The sequence below is a fragment of the Lutra lutra genome, chromosome 6 (assembly GCF_902655055.1).
Source record: "Lutra lutra chromosome 6, mLutLut1.2, whole genome shotgun sequence".
Lineage (NCBI taxonomy): Eukaryota > Metazoa > Chordata > Mammalia > Carnivora > Mustelidae > Lutra > Lutra lutra.
Window position 1 is genome coordinate 81,817,961 of NC_062283.1, and position 13,033 is coordinate 81,830,993.

Here is a 13,033-nt window from a genome sequence, read left to right on the forward strand (position 1 = left end):
TTTCTAAAAATGGGATTTTTGTAGTCCCTAGGAATTTTGGTTGGGATTTACTGACTGGAAATCCTCCTCCATGAATCATTAGAGAGAAAGAAACCTCTCCTCTTCATAGGCAGATTATTCTATGCAGAAACTTACTGAGAAAATGAGAAAAATAATTATACTTATAAGCTACATGATGTCCACCTTACATAGACACTAGTAACATGGAAAAATAAAAATAAAATGATTCAAATATATAACAGAAGTTCATTGTGCTTAGGTATGCATCAACAAGATCCATTTTTGGTGATGTTCTAATTAAAAGACTAATTTCGTCTTATGTTGAAAATAGTACCTGTACTCAATGAATCTGGGACTTGAATTGAGAGATGAATTTACTTAGTCAATATCAAGTAGTAAATCAATGCCTCCTATAAAACAGGGACCAAAATATAACTAAGGTATAGACTTAGCTATTGTAGTAATGGAACCCAAAAAATACCATGACTCAGGAAAGATATAAATCAATTTCTTTCTGGTGTTCATGGGGTAGACTCTGTTCCATAAAGCCTTCCAGGACTCAGGTTGCTTCTTTCTTGTTGTTTGACCATTCCTTAGAGTATGGTCTTGTCCCCATGGTAGAAAATGGATCAGTGGCAAAAGTTAGACCATGCTTTGCTATCACACTGGCTTAGGGATTAAATGAGAGACACAGCAGCTGTTTATCATGAGTCCATCCAAAAAGATGATTTTGTAAATCATCTCTGCAAGGTGAGTGTTTTTATTCAGTTCAATGACAAAGCAAGGGCATCTTCATTTTCCCAGAGCGGTAACTTTTTAAAAATTTGAACAAAAATATGCTGTGTTTATATTGTCTTGAGCAGTGTCTCTTGGTTCTAGCCCACCTAAAACAGAAAAGAAAGTAGAGGATAATAATTTATATATTATATATATTATAATATAATAATTTATAATTCCCTTGGAGAGAAATGATGTTGATGTTATACTTCCACTCAATTCCCTTGACTAGGGACTCACATGGTCCTAACTCTTCAAGGCAGGATGGGAAATGTAGCCTCTAGATGATTGGGGTTTGTCTTAAAAGGGAGGGCAGAAGAGAGAAAGAAATTTAGCAGTCTCTACTACACAAAAATCTTTATTGTGATAATATTAAAATTGTTGCTTAGTTTTAAATACTTCTCATTTTAGAAACATGTTGAATACTTCTGTAATATTAGGTATTCTGAATATGTTAAATGGCTAGAGAATTGAGGTCAGCCTTTATAGTTCCTATTACCATGTTTCATTAAATTAATACATATAGTCCACTAAAAAATATAAATCATTCACCTTTACAGAATAAATTGTAGTAATGTGCCAGGAAATAAACAAGCACATTAAAAAAATAAATTTTTAAAAATTGGAGATTTCTAAAGAAATATAGCAGACTAGGAGCAGAAGTACAAAATTTAACTTGAAAGACAAAAGTTATTTAACAACAGCAAAAAGTACACCAATATGGAGGAGTGGGCTATAACATCATTCACTAATGTTTGAAAATTGTCATCCAGGGGAAAACCGAAGATATTAAGAACTAATAGGAACAAAGATACAATGTAAAATTGTTTTAAAATCTCACTCTGATACAGTTAGTTTGAGTGAAAAAGTAATGACAGGAATAACCACAATTGAAAAAGCAGCATAAAATATTATATGATGATAGTTTAGAGAACTATGCAAACAAATGTGAAAACTTGAAATAGATGATTTTCTAGAATGGTTAAAAAACAATAATAAATGACCCCAGAAAAGAGAGAAGACCTAACAGATGAACAACCACACTAGAAACTCAGAAATTAATCAGATAAACTCCAAACAAAAAATGGTCCCATGGATAATATGTTTCAAACTTTTAGTGTGCAAAGAATTTCAGCGTTATTTAAATTGTCTCAGATACAGAGAAAGAAGGAAGTCCTCTGCATTATTCAAGGTTCTCCAGAGAAATAGAATCAACAGGATGTATGTATTAGTCAGCTCAGGCTGCCATAATTAGATACCATAGACTAGATGATTTGATGATTTAACTAGAGCCGGAAATCAGAAATCAGGGTCCCAGCATAGTCAGGCTCTGGTAAGAGCCCTCTTCTTGACTTACAGATAGCTGCCATCTTGCTGTGTTCTTTTACTATGGAGAACAATGATGGAGAGAGTAAGCTTTTTGGTGTTCCTTCCTTAAGGCCGCTAATCTCATCATGATGGCCCCACCCTCATGACCTTAATCTAAACCCTGTTACTTCCCAAAAGTCTCATCTCCAAATATCATCATAGTGAGGGCTTGGGAGGGTTGGGTGGGGCATACAATTCAGTGCATAGCAATGTACATGGAGAGGGGGTGAGAGAGGAGAGAGAGAGAAAATGTTAATGCCAAAATCCTACACAAAATATTAATATATAGAATTTAAGAGAACATTAATGGTGTAAAATAATATAACCAAGTGGAGTTCATTGAATGAATGCAAAAACAGATCAAAAATAGAAAATATATTTAATCCCATTTATAGGTCAAAGGATAAAAAGAAAACAAACATGATGATCTTAATAAAAGCTTAGTAGGACTATTTTTTTCTGGCGACAAAACAGAAAGGGGGGTCTTAGGTGCCTGAGAATATTGGGGAATCCCTGAAATGACAGAGCTGGAAAATGAGACTCCCTAATTATGTGTCTAGTTTAATACAAACCAAGGTCACACATGATCTATGTGCAAAACAGATAAAAAGAAGCACAGCAAGGGCTATGATGATATAAAATAGCACCCAATTTCCAGGCTGGCCCATGAGTGTTGTGTGCATAGGGCAGACCATATAGCATCACTTAGATTTGAAAACTGAACTGACAGTAGAACCACAGCCCACGGATTGCAATAGAGCTTTCAATCTGACATTGACCAATTCCAGTCAACATTGTCCACAGGATTTTAAGAGGACCCAGAGTCTCACAGCATAATGTTCAAAATACCCATGATCCAACACAAATTTATAAAGGGTACCAGGAAAAGATACGTAAAGGATAATATGTAAAAGACACATAAGGAAAAGATACATAAAAGATAATCATCAGGGATGCCTGGGTAGCTCAGAAGGTTAAGTGCCTTCGGCTCAGGTCATGATCCTAGAATCCTGGTATTGAGTCCCACATCAGGCTCCTTGCTCAGCAGGGAGCCTGTTTCTCCCTCTGCCTGCTGCTCCCCCTGCCTGAGCTCTCTCTCCCTCTCTCTCTCTCTGACAAATAAACAAAATTAAAAAAAAAAAAAAAAAGATAATCATCAGATGCCAACCCCAAGACAATGAGATATTGGAATTAATGGACAAAGACTACTACTCAGGAATAAAACAGACAAGCATAGTGAAGTATGCAACAATGTGATGAATTTCAACTGCATATGTTAAGTGAAATAAGCCAGACTCAACAGAGTGGGATCTGTGTGATCCCATTTATACGGCAGTCTGGAAATGCAAACCTACAGGGATGGTGAACAGATCAGTTATTGTCAGTGGTCATCAGTAGGGAGAGGGATCCTCCACAAGAGAGGGGCACAATGGAATTTTTTGAGAGATGGAACTGTTCTGTGTGACTCCATGACTCTATGCATTTGCCAAAGCTCAGAACTAGACAGCAAATTGTGTGAGTTCACACTTTTTATATTAAAAAAAATATTCAAAATATTTTTTAAAAATTGCTCTGTTTTCTCTATCCAAAGAATAATTTAACTGTAATGATCCCACCTATCTTACATGCTAATATTGTCCAGAATGTTCATATCACATTGTTTTTACAGCTACAAACTGGTCACTGTATTTAGTGTTTTATATACTCAATCCCGTTTTTTAATGGTTTACCAAAATGTAAAAAGTGGTTTTTTTCCTTCTCACATCTCATTGCCTTCTGCAATTTCTGTTCTTCTGAATACTTTCCTTAAATAATTCATTCAACAACTTTTGTTAACAGTGAATTCCCTCAGGTTTTATTTATCTTAATAGCCCTTCATTTTGACGTTACATTTGAATAATAGACTGAATCTAGCTTCTCAGTTATTTTTCTCTGAACATTTTGAATATATTATTCCACCATCTTTTTGCTCCTAATGATGCTGTTTGTAAGTCGGTTTTTGGTGCCTCAGTGCTTAACATCTTCTTTTTGTTTCTGACCTTAACTGATTACTTGTTTGACTTACAAAGGGTGGATTCCTATGTACGTTAAATTTGGAAAACTTCCTTATATACATTATTTAAAATCTTGCCTCTCTTATATTCTCTATAGTGACTTCTCATGGAATACCAGCTACGCATATGTTAAACATTCTCATTCTCTTCTCTCTGTCTATTCACTACTCTTTCACAGCATCTCTTTTTTAATTGTGTTCCTTTTGGGATAGTTTTCTCAGCAGAATCTACCAACTTGCCAAATCTCTTTCTATACTCATAAATCTTATGCTTAATCTATTTGGTCATTGTTAAATTCCAGTGACTATTTCTTTTCTACAAACTTGGTTTTTTTCTTTATAAAATTTGCTTGGCAATTTTCATAGTGACTTGTATAGTTTTCTCATGTTCTTGTTCGTTTAGTTTATAATATCTTAATTATTCAAACATACCTAATTTATGCTATGTACCCGATAATCCTATTCTTGGGGGTAGGGTCCAGTCATCTTTTTCTCTGCTAATGTCTTTCATGGTAGATTGTGTCCATGTGTGTTTTACAATTTTAGATTGTGAGCTTATCTTCCCAGGACTTTATGGATGGTAATCCTTGTGACTTGATTTGAGGTATCTCGGGATTATAACTAGTCTAAAATGAAAATTTATGTTGATTTATTGGTATATAGTTACCAGGCAACAGAGATGGTGGTAATTCACATCTCAAACTTGTGTGATCAAGTTCATGATTATAAATTTTCAAGGGATTGTCCATTTTTTTCAACTAGAGTCTTAGTTGAGTTTTTCTTGTCACCTACCTGTGATGGGAATGGGTAATTTTTAGTCCACTCTTTCCCATATGCGTATATGAGTTCTAACTCCTTATCATTCTGTAGGACCAATTCCCTACATGCTATTTCAGTATGGATTTATGCTCAGTTAATTTCCAAGCCTCTAGTTTATCAAGAGTATAAAGGGTATGTGGATTGAGTATCAAGCTTGAGTAGCAACTCACACTTACTTTTTTTGTGGTCAGTTTCCTTCATGTTTTTATCCTCTGAAGATTTTCCTCTTTTTTGTGAATATTGTTGTGTGTATCAAAATGATGTTTGCTATATTTATCATTTCTATTATATTTTATAGGAAAGATTTTCAGTTTATCTTTACTACCTTAATTTTCAGGAAGCCTTTTTTATATGATATTAAAATACATTAATTTTCTCACATCTTTCAATCTCCTCAAAATATTTTGATATTAATTTTGAAGATATTTTAATGGCTTTGGTTAAAGATGAAACCATATAACATGATCAATAAATAGTTAATGTTAAAAGACTAAAATGCTGATATTAGGTTAATAAACAAAATGGTAATCTAGAATTTTTGCAGCTGATTTCTTTTAAAGAAAACTGTGAACACAGAGATGATTAGGAAGGGATAATTGTGTAAATTACTTGAATTCTTCTCAGGCAAAATTTTTCATTATGAGAGTCTAATTCTAGGAAGAAAATTGACATAGAAGTTTGAAAGTCCAGTGTGCTAAATTAATGGTCCTGGATGTTTGCTATGCATCCATTCTTAGGGACATAAAAATGATTTAGTTAAATTGTTGGCAGGGCTTCAAGGAAATGAGTAAATGCTTTTATGACTGATGGTAATATAAATGGGTACCACTTTTTCAAAGAGCAAAAGGGCAATATGAAATAAGATCTTTTTTTTTTTTAAGATTTTATTTATTTATTTGCCAGAGAGAGAGGGAGAGAGAGCAAGCACAGGCAGACAGAATGGCAGGCAGAGGCAGAGGGAGAAGCAGGCTCCCTGATGAGCAAAGAGCCCGATGTGGGACTCAATCCCAGGACGCTGGGATCATGACCTGAGCTGAAGGCAGCTGCTTAACCAACTGAGCCACCCAGGCGTCCCATGAAACAAGATCTTAAAAATATATTTCTATTATTAGACAAAAGTATGCTACCTCTGATTATATAGCTTTCTTCCATTTTCATCCATTCATCCCTTTCTTCCTTTGTTCATTGGCCAATAGTGTTTAGGGAGCCAATTATGTGCAAAATATTATGATTATTTGGTGAATAGAAAGATAATCTAGACATGATTCTTTCCTTTGGGAAACCACAGGCCTAATTATCTAACAGACTTCATCTCTTACCTTACACTCATACCCTGCCCCCAAGGAGAAGTATTACATACAAAGATATTAAAGGCTTGATAATTTATAATAGCAAATTTTTTCTGTATAAGTTGCTCTATCACTACAAAGCAATATAATAATAACATGAATAATGAATGTGTGGAATTCTGTTTCTTCTATGAGGGAGTAATAGAGTCAAATTAACTTCCAGCCATAAATATCTAAGTAGTTGAAGATTATAGGGGAAAACTATTTTTAAACATTGGAAAACTGCCAACAGAGGACTGTAAATTCTGACATGAAAAAAACTGATGTTAAATCTACCATCACCTGTACTTTCTGCCAGAGGTAATTCTCTGTAGCATAGGTAAGAGAAATTTAAAAAGGTCTGACAATCATTCTGAGTTGGGTAGACCAAGGTTGATGGTCTAAGAGGATGAATTGAATAGAATTCATGGACAGCTTACCCTAAAGAAAGAAGGTTCACACACAAAAAAATCTCCAGAAGTCTACAATAAGGAATCCTTGAGTCTTTATCTGAATACCAAAGTGTCCAAACATAGGGGGAATGCGCCTGAAGCCAGACAAAAATAGCTTTCAAGAAAAGAGCAATTATTGAGAATTTGAAAGACAGACAATCCTCAGAGACATAGAGTCAGAAATTATTGAAGTACTGAATGGAGAGTTCTCATTGAAAACATGAGACTAGAAGGGCTACACCTTAGAAGTAGAGCAAAATTGTTCTTAGAATATAGTTTACTCTAAACTTAAAAGAGCTTAAGAACAAATCCCACAAGGAATAAACTTATCTAATGGAAATTTGACTGCTTTCCAGAAACTAATCAAATGTTGTTTGAAAATACAACAAATCTAGTAGTCAATGATATAAAATTCATAACATTCAACATTTTCTCAAAATTCGCTAGATGTGAAGAGGGAAAATGTAACCCATAACCATGAGAAAGTCAGTCACTAGAAATAGAAAAGAAATGACAGAGATGACAGAATTTGCAGAAAATGATATTAAAGCATTATTGCAAATATGATACAAATGTTCAAATATGTGAAAGAAAGTAGGATTATGATGAGGAAAGAAACTGAAAGTGTAGAAAAACAATGAAATTCCTAGAGATGAGAAACACAATTTTTGATTTGAAAATACAAAGATGGAATGAACAGCATATTTGAATTTGCAAAAATAAAAGATTAGTGAAATGAAGGACCTAGTGACAATATATTCATAATGGAGTACTGGGGTGGGGAGGAGGGTGAGGAGAATGAAGTACAGAAAGATAAAAGAAAATAATAATCAGAGCACAGTGACATGAGGAAAACTATTGGTCTAACATATATGCATTTTGAGTCCCAGAAAGAGCAGGATAAACAACAACAAAAAAAATCAATAAAAATTTCCAAATTGATGAAAACTGTAAATCCACAAATCTAAGAAATCCAACAGACTCCAAATAGAAAAAAATAAATCACACCGTATAATATTATAATCAAATTGCTAAGAACCAGTGATAATGAGAAAATCTTAAAAGCAGCCAGAAAAAAAAGGTATGTTACATATAAAGGAATGATGATTAGAATTTCTGCAAACTTCTTGCCTAAAAACAATGTAAACCAGAAGATGATAAAGGGACATCTTAAAGAGCAGGAGGAGAAGAGGATACTGTTATCTTAGAATTCTTTACTCAGCGAAAAGAGTTTTCAAAAATAAAGGCAAAGTGGAGCATCTGGGTGGCACAGTAGATTAAGCGTCTGCCTTCTGCTCAGGTCATGATCCTGGGGTCCCAGGACTGAGCCCTTCGTTGGGCTCCCTTGAGCAGGAAGCCTTCTTCATCCTCTGCCCCTTACCCTGCTCATGCTCAATCTCTTGCTCACTCTCAAATAAATAAAATCTCAAAAAAAAAAAAAAAAAGGGCAAGGTAGTCTTTTTTAGATGAGCAAAAGCTAGGAGAATTTATTGCCTGCAGAACTTCATTATAAAAAAATGTTAAAGGAAGTTCTTCAGGTAGAAGGGGAATAATGCTGGACAGAAATTTGGATCTATACAAAGGAGTAAGAACACCAGAAATTGTAAAAGTGTGAGTAAATATAAAACACATTTCCCCATTTTAAAAAAGAATCTAAAAAAAAATGATGGTCTAAATAAAAAATAATATTGTGGGATTAATAATATATGTAGAAGTAAAATGTATGTAACAGTACTTTCCTACAAGGGCTAAAAAGGCAAGATGGAAGTATACTATAATAAATTGTTATTTGGAGGTATTCTGTGACTAACTTAATATGTTGTAAACTCTATAACAAATACTTGAAAATACATTAGTGTTAATAGATCAATAGAAAAATAAAATGGAATCTTGAAAATTATCAAATTAATCCAATAAGGAAAAGAGGTAAAAAGAAATGAAGATCAGATAAGACAAAATAGAAAACAAAGGGCAAAATGGTAGATTTAAACCAATGTATTGATAATTTCTATAAATATCTATAAATGTAAATGGCCTAACACTCCATTAAAAAGCAGAAATTATTTGATTGAATAAAAAAGAAGACAATTACATGCTGAGTGCGAGAAAAACTTGCTCTAAGTATAAAGACAAATGACACTTCTCTTTTTCTTTTTAAAGATTTTATTTATTTATTTGAGAGAGAGAGAGAGAGTGAGTGCCTGCACACACACAAGTTGGGTGGTGGGGAAGGGGCAGAGGGAGAAGCAGACTCCCTGCTGAGGAAGAAGCCTGATGCAGGGCTCCATCCCAGGACTCTGAGATCATGACCTGAACTGAAGGGTCTTAACCTTAACTGACTTAACTTAACTGACTGAGCTACCCAGGTGCCCCACAAATGACACTTCTACCAGGTAAAAAGTGAAATGATGAAGAGAAATATATCATGCTAACATTTTTCAAAAGAAAGAAGAGGGGCGCCTGGGTGGCTCAGTGGTTAAAGCCTCTGCCTTCGGCTCAGGTCGTGATCCCAGGGTCCTGGGATCGAGCCCCGCATCGGGCTCTCTGCTCAGCGGGGAGCCTGCTTCCCCCCTGCCTCTCTGCCTGCCTCTCTGCCTACTTGTGATCTCTGTCTGTCAAATGAATAAATAAAATCTTTAAAAAAAAAAAAAAAGAAAGAAGAGATATTTTTCTTTTTTCTTTTTTAAAGATTTTATTTATTTATTTGACAGACAGAGATCACAAGTAGGCAGAGAGGCAGGCAGAAAGAGAGAGGGGGGAAGCAGGCTCCCTGCTGAGTAGAGAGCCTGATGTGGGGCTCGATTCCAGAACCCTGGGATCATGACCTGAGCTGAAGGCAGAAGCTTTAACCCACTGAGCCACCCAGGCGCCCCTATTTTTCTTTTTTTTTAAAGATTCTATTTATTTATTTGACAGAGAGAGAGAGACAGTGAGAGAGGGAACACAAGCAGAGGGAGTGGTAGAGGGAGAAGTAGGCTTCCTGCTGAGCAGGGAGCCCAATGTGGGGCTTGATCCCAGGACTCTGGAACCTTGATCTGAGCAGAAGGCAGACCCTTAAAGACTGAGCCACTCAGGCACCCCCTAGAGATATTTTTGTATTAGGTAGATTGCAGAGCATGGAATATAATAACCAAGGATAAAGGTGGACATTTCTTAATGATAAAGAGAAATATTTTTATGTTCATCAAGAACATATAAAATTTTTGATATATTCATTTAAACACAGAACTTCAAAATGAACAAAACAAAAATTGATAAACCTGAAAGAAAAAATACAAAACAACAACTATACTTCTCTTCCACAGTTGAGAGTACATAGACAGATGGTCATAAAGATACAGAATACTTGAACAATGCTATCAGCCAACTACACTCGACAAATAGAATACACATTCTTTTCAAGGGCAAATGGGACAGTCACCAAAATAGATTATATTCTGGGCCATATAACAAGTTTCTTTCTTTCTTTTTCTTTCTTTCTTTCTTCCTTCCTTCCTTCCTTCCTTCCTTCCTTCCTTCCTTCCTTCCTTCCTTCCTTCTTTTCTTTCTTTCTTTCTTCTTTCAACTTATTTGTTTATTTGAGAGGGAAGGAGGTAGAGAGAGAACATGAGGGTGTAGAGTGACGTGTGGGGGGGGTAGAGTGGTGTAGGGGGGCTAAGGAGGGTTGGAGGGGCAGAAGCAGACTTCTGGTAGAACAAGGAGCTAGACATAGGGCTTGATCCCTGGGCCCTGGGATCATGAACCCAGGCAAAGGCATAAATTATGGTATCTAAAATCAAAGATATTAAACTGGAAATCAAGAATTGAAATACACAGGTAGAATTTAAAAACACAGTTCTAAAATTCTAATAACCCATGAAACAAAAAGAAGTCACAAAGATAATGAGAAAATTTTTTGAACAAAGTAAAACTTAAGATCAACATCAAAATTTATAGAATGTAGTGAAAGTAGTGCTTAGAAGAAAACTCAGAACATTATATGTTTACAGTGGAAGAAAAGAAAGATCTGAAATCAATTATCTAAAACACCACCTTAAGAAATTAGAAGAAGAGCAAATTAAATCTAAAATAAAGAGAAGTAAAGAAGCAATACGAATAAAAGCAGAAATCAATAAGATAAAAATGAAGACAACACAGAAAATCAATGAAACCATTATTTTTTACAAAGATCAATAGAATTGCAAACTTCTAGATGCATTATTTAGGAAAATAAAGGAGAGATGACAGAAATTGTCAATATTCAGAATGAGAGACACCATTACATGTGCTACAGATATTAAAAAGGCAGTAAGGAAATATGAAAAATATAACACCAATAAATTTGATAACTAAGATGAAGTAAATTTGTTCATTGAAAGAAGCTAACAAAACTTACTCAAGAAAACATAGATTACATGAAAAGCCCTACAGATGTTGAAGGAATAAAATTCATAGTTGATAACGTCCCATGAAGAAAATTCCAGGTTCAGAAGTTTCTTGTTGAATTTCATCAGGCATTTAAGATATAAATAATCTAATTGTAGCAAACACTTCCAGAAATTAAAAGAGGGAGGAACACTTCTTAACTCATTTTATGATACCATCATTATCCTGAGACTAAAATTAGACAAAGACATTATGAAAAAAGAAGACATTTTAATATCCCTCATGAACATAGACTCAGAAACATTAGTAGAATACTTGCAAAAAAAATTTAGCAATATTTCAAAAGGCCATCATGATGCAAGTTAGGTTCATCCCTGAAAGTATGGTTTAGCACTCAAAACTCAACTTCACCACATTAACAAACTAAAAACAAACAAAACTGTCATTTATATACAGCAAGAAATTCTTTGTTTTCTTTTATTTGATTTTATTTCATTTATTTGGGGGAGAGAGAGCATGAACAGAGGTGAGGGGAAAAGGAGGGAACAAGCAGATTCCCCACTGAGCAGGGAGCAGGTTGCAGGGTCCAGGCCCCTGGGATCATGACCTGAGCTGAAGGCAGATGCTTAAGGACTAAGCCACCCAGGCGCCCTAAGAAATTCTTCATTTAAACCACTATTGTTCCTTTTATTTTTTTGATGGCATGGAATGCTTTGGGAAAAATGGACAGACTTCAGCATGGTATAAAATGTCCAATGGTGTTTGTGTAAAAACCAGAAATGTGTAATGAATACATTAAGTACTCATAAAATTCAATAGAACACTATTTTTATTAATAAAATTCATGTGATTTTTAAATCAGTAGAACTTAAATACAGATGATAGCAATAGCTAAATCAAGAAAGGAGATGATATACTGCCCTCAACATCACTATGACCTATTATGACTCTTTTTTTTAAAGGATGCTGATTTCTTTTCCATCTTTTTTATTTGGCTGAAATGATAACATAAATATAACTGATTTTTGTACACTTACAAAATTAGCAAATTTCTATAATTATTCATTAACAGTTTTTTTTAAACTCCTCTAAGTGAAATGAGATAATTATTTCAATAAAGTGTTATGTACTGAAATACAAACAAGGCATTAGATTGTCATGAGAAATAGAGTAACATTAAAAAAAAAAAAAAACAACCTGCACTGAGGCAGAAACTTCTAGAGATAGGGGTACTGGGTAGCTTATAAAACAAATTAGGGTGTCCTTATTCTATCTCACATCATGTGTAATGTCAGAGAATGAGAGTGAATTTCACAAAGGCATTAGGGTCACAATCTCTTCAGTCCCTTGAGAACTATTACCTAGAATGTGACATGTAAACAAAACATTAATTTCAACAAAGCACTGACTTGAGATGACACATCTTCTAGTAATTAAAAGAATTATTACCGTTTAAGAAAAAATACACAGTTGTAGCATTTGGGGGGAAATTTTATTGATGTTGCCTTTTTTATGTGGGAATCTATGTATGAAACATTGAGTTGTATATCATTATCACTATTTTATTATTATTCACCACTTGAGGAACTACCCTTTTAAGTTGGGTATCAAGATGCAAGCTAACTAGATTCTCCCTAGTTGGTGTTTGAATCGGCGGTGGAGATACAACAGGTAGGAAAGAAAGCATAATGAGTTGCTTCAGATACAGAGGACCATGAGTTCCTGCTAAAATGCTTTATTGGTATCTGTTTGCAGAAGCATATTATCTCCCTTCATAAATACTTTCCAGATGATTCCTCTTGGTCATAATCTAAAATATGCCCGTTTCAAGAAAAAATGTGAATGGGGTAACATCTTACTAAAAATGATAT